Source organism: Microcaecilia unicolor, chromosome 1, assembly GCF_901765095.1.
Source record: "Microcaecilia unicolor chromosome 1, aMicUni1.1, whole genome shotgun sequence".
Taxonomy (NCBI): domain Eukaryota; kingdom Metazoa; phylum Chordata; class Amphibia; order Gymnophiona; family Siphonopidae; genus Microcaecilia; species Microcaecilia unicolor.
The window spans coordinates 607,855,465-607,863,945 of record NC_044031.1 but is presented as its reverse complement, the minus strand read 5'-3'; the positions used below and the strand labels follow the sequence as shown (position 1 = coordinate 607,863,945).

At 44.2% G+C, this 8,481-nt stretch overlaps 1 long non-coding RNA gene across 1 annotated transcript; it reads left to right on the top strand.

Annotated features, from left to right (window-relative positions):
- The first annotated feature begins 7,377 nt into the window (after positions 1–7,377).
- On the top strand, positions 7,378–7,718 carry LOC115460459. Its single transcript, XR_003940503.1, has 2 exons — positions 7,378–7,410; positions 7,575–7,718. It is a non-coding gene; the product is annotated as an uncharacterized LOC115460459 (long non-coding RNA).
- The last annotated feature ends 763 nt before the right edge of the window (positions 7,719–8,481 follow it).

Here is an 8,481-nt window from a genome sequence, read left to right as displayed (position 1 = left end):
TGTGCTCAGTTACATTGGTACGTTTATGTTATAAATGAGGCATGCTCATCATTGTCAAACACGCTAAGATATTTACAAGTTGTAGGTGGGACATAAAATGTAAAAGGAATGAAATAGGCTGGGTCACGTGATGCCTGCTACCTGAGAGGCAGCGAGAAGGAAAGGCTCCGCACCCAACCTGCCAATATCTGCTATATTAAGGACTAAAACTCTGATGATCGAGAGGACCTGAGCGTACAGATCCCAGGACCCGTCCGGTATATACTACAGGGGGTTCAGTCATGGTATGCCCTCAAGAACCCACAGAAAATCGACAAATCCTCACAGGAGCAGCCGCTATAAAATGGCGGCGGCACGGCTTGCACAGAACGCACTCCCAGCCCTGACTACAGAATGGGCCCAGGAGATCTCGCGCTCAGACTCTACTGTACTGGAAGACAAGCTAAACAGTCGGCAGTAGATGAGATAAATGAGAAATTTGATTCACACTCGGCACGCATTACGGAAGTAGAGCAACGGCTCTCAGCGAGAGAGGAGGAGGCCCAGAATGCTGCCACGCGGTTGGCGGCGCTCCAAAAGGAACTGGCAGAGATGCGAGAGCGCATCGAGGAACAGGAGAACCGCTCTCGCTGGAACAACTTAAGGGTCATAGGACTGCCTGAAACAGTACCTGACAAAGATCTCTACGAATTCTTTGCCAAGTGGTTGCTGTTGTTTAATGATGTTGAGGAAGGCCATGGCTCCCACGTGCTCTGTGCTTTACAAAAAGGGGGTCCGATTTGCCCTAGTGTACCCGGCCAAGCTGAGAATTTAGGTCGAGGGGAAAACCATTGTTATAAACGATGTGGCTGCTGCAAAAGACTATCTGGACAATTATAATAAAGGGAATGGGCCGGATCCCCATGGACCGGAATAGATGGGGCCCAGCGGAACAGGAGTAGAGAAGGCTGGCGCAATGCTTGTAAATTAGATATCTGGACAGGGGACCGGAGCAGACAGGACTCTGTGAAATAGAAGGGGTGTCGTTGAGCACAACATCACTGCCTGTTTTGAATCAGGAACCAGAGACCAAAGCCAGACCGCATGGAGAGGTGCAGTGATTGACTATGTTGTGAATACCCATGGAGGTCAGAATAAGGGCTACTGTACAACAAGCCGGAGAGAGTGGAGGACGCACAAATTAAGTGGCTGAGAGGAAATAATCCGGAAGGTTCCCTAAAGTTTATGTTATGAGCATATGTTTGAAGTTGGGCTGAACTATTACCCTTTCTCTCTTTCACTTCTATGAAATTGTTTGTTTGCTGAATTGTTGTATGTTTTATAGACTGATGTACACCACATTGAGCCTGCCCATAGGTGGGAATATTGTGGGATATAAATGCTATAAATAAATAAAGTGAGATCACTGAGTCCAAGGGAGGAGTATGGCATGCATGTCTGGGAAGCGGTCGTAAAGAAAAAGAGGTCTTGCGGGTCCGGCTGGGAGACTGGCGAGGTATATGGTAACTTGACCAAGGTTAAAATGCAAACATATTCACAATATGGGTAGTCTGAAACTCATCACGCTCAATGTTGATTCCATCAAGGAATTTCACCTCTCTAGCATGCACTGATGTTACATTTATCCAGTCAGTATCAGGGTAATTGGAATCACCCTTTATTAGTGTGTTCCCCAGTTTGTCAGCCTCCCTAATTTCTGATAACATTTCTACATCTGTCTCTTCAACCTGGCCAGGTAAACGATAGTACACTCCTATCACTATCCTTTTCCCCTTTACACATAAAATTTCAATCCATAGGGATTCCAAGATGCATTTTGTGTCCTGTAGAATTTTTAGTCTATTTAAGGCCCTCATTAATATACAATGCTACCCCTCAACCAATTCGATCAACCCTATTACGGCGATATAATTTGGTATGACAGTGTCCCACTGGTTATCTTCCTTCTGCCAGGTCTCAGAAGTGCCTATTATATCTATTTTTTCATTTAGTACAATATATTCTAATTCTCCCATTTTATTTCTTAGGCTTCTGGCATTCGCATACAGACATTTCAGACTACGTTTGTTGTTCCTATTTACATCTTGCTCAGTAGTTGACAGTGATAATGTGCAATCTTGAAAAAACTGGTTTTATTTAAAGACACCTGGTCTACTATGCTCTGTATTGCAACCTCGCTATCGGGATGCCCTATCTTCGCTGTTTTGGTGATACCTCTGAAAGATACCTTATTCCAAAACATGCGCTTTTTAGCGACTGTTGGCCTTCCCCCAGTTTCTAGTTTAAAAGCTGCTCTATCTCCTTTTTAAATGCCAATGCCAGCAGCCTGGTCCCACCCTGGTTGAGCCCATCCTTTTGGAATAGGCTCCCCTTCCCCAGAATGTTGCCAAGTTCCTAACAAATCTAAAACCCTCCTCCCTGCACCATCATCTCATCCACGCATTGAGACTCCGGATCTCTGCCTGGAGGATCTGGATTTCTGCTTATCGGTACCTACATGTACCAAGGCAGCTAGCTGCTCCCCAGCACTATCTAAAATCCTATCTAGCTGACGAATGAGGTCCACCACCTTTGAACCAGGCAGGCAAGTCACCAGGCGATCCTCACATCCACCAGGATTATTTCCAACTTCACTAGGGTGATGCTCTCCATTTAGGAGGCATCCCTCCTCCAAGGCTGCAAAGGGGCTGCCAGACTGGAGGTGGGACTTCTCTACAATGTCCCTGTAGGCCTTCTCTATGCACCTCTCTGTCTCCCTCAGCTCCTCCATGTCTGTTACTCTAGCTCCAATGGAACGGTGTCGCATTCTCGAGGGCCTTGGCATACTGTCAGGTCCTCAAGGCAGCACTGGGAATCGTGAGCCCTTGGGCCCCTGCCGCGGAGTGGCAGAGGCAGGCAAGACCGTCTTGGAACTGGACGTCCGGACGGACCGGACCGGAAACTCTGGACTGGGAGTAGGCAACTGAACCGGCAGAACAGGAACCGCTTCACCTGTACTTAGCCACCTTTCCGCTAGAGTTGAGCTCTAGCGTGCGGGTGGCCGACAGGACTTGTAGGGCAAGGCCGGAGCTGAAGATCCAGAGGACCCACCTCGGGTCTAGGAAACACAGGGGAACAATACTAGACTGCACTAAGCGCTGCACGCCGCCGCTAAGCCAGACACACCAGACAGACTAGACAGGCAGAAGCTTATCAGGAGCAGGAACTAGGGCAGACATGCAAGCAAGGAAGAAGGGGAGACTGGGAATACCCCCTGGGCAAACCCACTAGCTAGGTCGAGGCAGGTAACAGGATAAATCCCCCAGAAGATACACGCTAGCTAGACAGATACAGGAATCAGGATACATAAGCAGGGATCCGGATAAGCACACAGGATATACAAGCAAGGTACGAGGTAGACACATGGGACAAAAGGTAGCTAGGCAGAGCGGGAAACCGGATAACACTAGCTAGCCAAAACCAGGACTCAGGACGAACAAGCAGGGACCAGGATGTGCACACAGGATATACAAGGATCAGGATGTGCACACAGGTTATACAAGGTTCAGGATGTGCACACAGAATATACAAGCAGGGAGTAGGGCAGGCTGCAAACGCAGACAGGGAAACCAGGGCTGAACAGCAGGCTCTGAACACAGACTAAAGGCAGAAGGCTAGCAGCCCAGATGTGCACACAGGATATACCAGGTTCAGGATGTGCACACAAAATATACAAGCAGGGAGTAGGGCCGGCTGTAAACACAGACGGGGAACCCAGGGCTGAACAGCAGGCTCTAAACACAGACTAAAAGGCAGAAGGCTAGCGGCCCACGCAGAAGGGCAAGCAGCCCACAAGTACTGGGAACCAAAGGGCACTAGCCCACACAGAAGGGCAAGAAGCCCACAGGTACCAGACAGAAGGGCTAGCCCACACAAAAGGCAAGAAGCCCACAGGTACCAGACAGAAGGGCAAGCCCACACAGAAAGGCAAGAAGCCCACAGGTACCAGACAGAAGGGCAAGCCCACACAGAAGGCAAGAAGCCCACAGGTACCAGACAGAAGGGCTAGCCCACAGGTACCAGACAGAAGGGCAAGCCCACACAGAAGGGCAAGAAGCCCACACAGAAGACAGGCTTAGAAGCAGCGCAGCAACACACTAACTAACCTGTCGGCCTCTGGCCATGACACCAGACAATGACACCAATGCGAAGGCACTGACTGCAAGCACAGGCCTTCCTTATAAAGGAACTCACTGATGAGTCACCACCAGCAGGACAGAAGCAGGAAGTTCCTTGCCTCCAAAAGAGGCTTGACACACAGAGGAAGTGAGCCCACAGGAAGGACAAGCAAGAGCCATCTTGGATACTGGCATAGAGGAGGAGGCGGAAGCCATCTTTGAAGAGGCATAGCCCACACAGGTGAGGTCCAGTAAGGCAATCAGCACACAGAGCCAGAGAGAAACTAAGACAGAGACAGACACAGAGACAAGCAGAAGCCAGCACAGCCACTGACTCCCAGAAACAGGGTAAGTCTGAGGGTGGTCACGGCCACAGACGTGACAAACGGGCTCGTTCTTTGATAGCTAGGAGCTCTTTGCATCGAACACACACATATAACCTCTCACCAACCGGGAGATAATCATACATGTGACACTCAGTCCAAAAGACTGGAGGGCACCCCTCTCGCTGCTGGACTGCTGTCTGCTTCTTAGTATAATAGAGTTGTTTAATTAAAGCTTCTTCAGGTACTAGGGATACTAGATGAATATAAAGAGCCTTAAGATTATACGGTATGTGTAATTTATTTAGTGTTTGCTTTTCAGAAACTAATTAAATGTAATTAAATTTAATAAAGATGTAATTAGAACGCTAATGAAAACACTGCTGGTTATCCTAATCAGAACAATGACTATAAATGAACAGTTGTGCTAGGGGTGGGTGGGAGCAAGACTGAACTAGGTCCTGCTGTGCCTATTAGAGGCTGTTAATGCTGGGGTATAAAGTTCAAGTTTTAAAACTAGGGGGAAAACAGTATAGAGACCAGTTGATAAAGTTTGCTTTTTCTTTTATTATTTTTTAAATTCTGCTTATCAATAATCTACAATTCCTCCTTTATATGTCAATCTTTAAGTTCCCAAAGCACAGAGCAAAATAATGTTCTCTTACAAGGTAACTGTGCTCATTTCATAAACAATCCTGTTTTTGCTGAGAAATTACCTTGGTATATATCAGGGCACATTTCATGATGCCTTGCAGAATCTTAATAAAAATCAGAGCATAGTTCATGCTATATTTCTGCTTCATCTGAACAAAAGAACATAAAAATAGCCATAATGGGTCAAACTAATGGTCCATCTAGCCCAGTTTCCTGTTTCCAACAGTGGCCAATCCAGGTCACAAGTACCTGGTAGAAACCCAACTAGTAGCAACATTCCATGCCACCAATCCCAGGGCAAGCAGTGGCTTCCCATATCTGTCTCAATAGCAGACTGTGGATTTTCCTCCAGATACATTAGCAACTTTTACTACATCCTCCGGCAAAGCATTCCAGAGGTTAACTATTTGTTGATTGGAAAACAATTTCCTCCTACTTGTTTTTAAAGTGTTTCTATGTAACTTCATTGAGTGTCCCCTAGTCTTTGTACTTTTTGAAAGAGTAAAAAATTGATTCACTTCTACACTACTCAGGATTTTGTAGACCTCAATCATATCTCCCCTCAGCCATCTCTTTTCCAAGCTGAAGAGCCCTAAACTCTTTAGCTTTTCCTCATATGAGAGGAGTTCTATCCCCTTTATCATTTTGCTCACTTTTCTTTGAACCTTTTCTAATTCTGCTATTTCTTTTTTTGAGATACACCAACCAGAAGTGAATGCAATACTCAAGGTGATATCACATCATTTCATTTTTGTTACATTTGTACCCCGCGCTTTCCCACTCATGGCAGGCTCAATGCAGCTTACATGGGGCAATGGAGGGTTAAGTGACTTGCCCAGAGTCACAAGGAGCTGCCTGTGCCTGAAGTGGGAATCAAACTCAGTTCCTCAGTTCCCCAGGACCAAAGTCCATCACCCTAACCACTAGGCCACTCCTCCACACATGGAGCGATACAGAGGCATTATAATATTCCTGGTCTTATTTGGCATCCATTTCCTAATAATTCCTAGCATCCTGTTTGCTGTTTTGGCTGCCGCCACACACTGGCCAGAAGATTTCAGCATATTGTCTACAATGACACCTAGAACCTTTTCTTGAGTGCTGACTCCTAAGGTGGACCCTAGCATCAGGTAACTATGATGTTAAGGTTGTTACAAGCTCTCACTATTGTTATATAGGCAGGGGTCTTGTCCCCACATTCCCCTCTCTTTTGAGATGGCTGCCAAGAGGGAAGGCAATTTGAAATACTAAAATAATAGGGCATGTTTACTCACATTATATATGACATGACCAAGGTATGCAACCATAACTGAAAACTCCTCTTAATACAACATACGCTAGTACTGTAAAAATGTAAGGCAATGCATTAACAATATATGGGCAATATATGCATGCTTAAACAGTAAATATATTAGCATATATGAATATTATATAGAAAGCAAAGATGACTGCAAGAAAAAGTAGCTATTCAAGAGGCAATCAAGTGATGTGAGATGCAAATACTGAATGTCCATGGAAGTCAAATATTTTTATGTCTGCAAGTCAAATGCTTACAGTGGCAATGACTAAAAGATTAATGGGAGAAAAGTCACATTGAAGCATAATCACTATTACGGCTTTTGCAATAATGGAATAAATGGTGCTAGATGTGGTGTCAACTCAGGTGATGTCCATTATATGGAAGCTGCATGCATGGCTTCTGTCCCTGATTATGCAGCGTATAAGTCCATGTGAGTATATGATGGAAAATAACTTGACAATAATTATTCAAACAATGCAGTGTATGAACATCAATAATAATGAAAATGTACAGTGCAACATCAACATCATAAATAAATAACAAGTGCCAATAATGAATCAAACATAATACAGCTTCATTGTAAACCATACTGTGATAGTAGAGGGATGTAGATAAAAACCACAATGTGGAGAACCCTACATCGTTATTGACACTAGGACACTGGGCAACATTTCAGATAGAGTGTTCACTTCTGTTCCTCTGTTTTATCTTCTGCAGCTTTCTAAATGTAGAACCTAAGAATAGCCATACTGGATCAGACCACTGGTCCATCTAAGCCCTGTATCCTGTTTACAAGAGTAGCCAATCTAGGTCACAATTACCTGGCAGAAATCCAAATATTAGCAACATTCCGTGCTACCAATCGTAGGGCAAGCAGTGGCTTCCCCATGTTTATCTCAATACCAGACTATGGACTTTTCCTCCAGGAAGTTGTTCAAACCAATCTTGCGACTGATGAAAATAGCAGAAAAGAAAGGTCCAACTTGAATTGTTTTATCATTTTTATTTTGAATGAGAGGCCATTTGTCAGTATGGTAGCCACCTTTGCCTCCAGCCTTATGGGGTTGAACAAGAAGCATGGGCCATTATGCACTGCCGTGGGGCTATCACTTCAAGAATGCCCATTTTGTTAGGTAGAAGGGAAGGGGGTTGCCATGTATCATAAGAGAACATCCAACTTGTGGATTCCTGTGTTTGATACTCCTCTGTTTCTAGCTAAAGAGAAGCTCTTTTATTTTCATTTTTAGTTCCCCTAATCATTAATATTTTAACTCTTCCTTTTTTTTTTTTTAATTCTTTTATTTCACCAGTTTTCCCTTAACGAGTTTTGGAGTTAGACTGGAAGACGTGATGTGTTGCCTAGGAATTTGCTTGGTATTCTATTCAGTTGTTGTTTCAGGATGTCGTTGTGGTGTGTAGAACATGCTCAAGTTCCTTTTACGTGACAGGTCTCATAATAGAATCTGTTTCTGTATCCCTTCCCTCTCCCCTCCCCAAATTGCAACTACGATCAGACAGCCCTAGAGAATGCAGGCTTTGCTGAGGTTATGCCTACCTTCCCCATTTTAGTAATGCTCTTCTTGACTCTCCCACCTGTCAGTCTAACTCCTCTGTGAAGAAGGGACATCTTTGGATGGGTAGAAACTCCATTGTTTACTTTCAGTTTAAAACTTGTTTTATCCCACTTTTGTACTGTTTAGGCCTAGCATCCTGGATAGTTGCTACATATATATATATATATATATATATATATATATATATATATATATATATATATATATATATATATAATTGCAGTTGTATTATTGTTTGTGTTTTATAGTTTTCTATTGTTCTTTTTTATTTTTAGAATAAAAGTTCAGGTGTTTTTTTTTTCCCCTACAACCTTTCTAGCTCTCTTGACTTTAATGCTTCAGAGGGCAGTTCTATATTTATTTATTTTGATTTTGCTCACACCTTTTTCAGTAGCAGCTCAAGATGAGTTGCTTTCAGGTACACTGTGTATTTCCCTGGAGGGCTCACAATCTAAGTTTGTACCTGAGGCAAT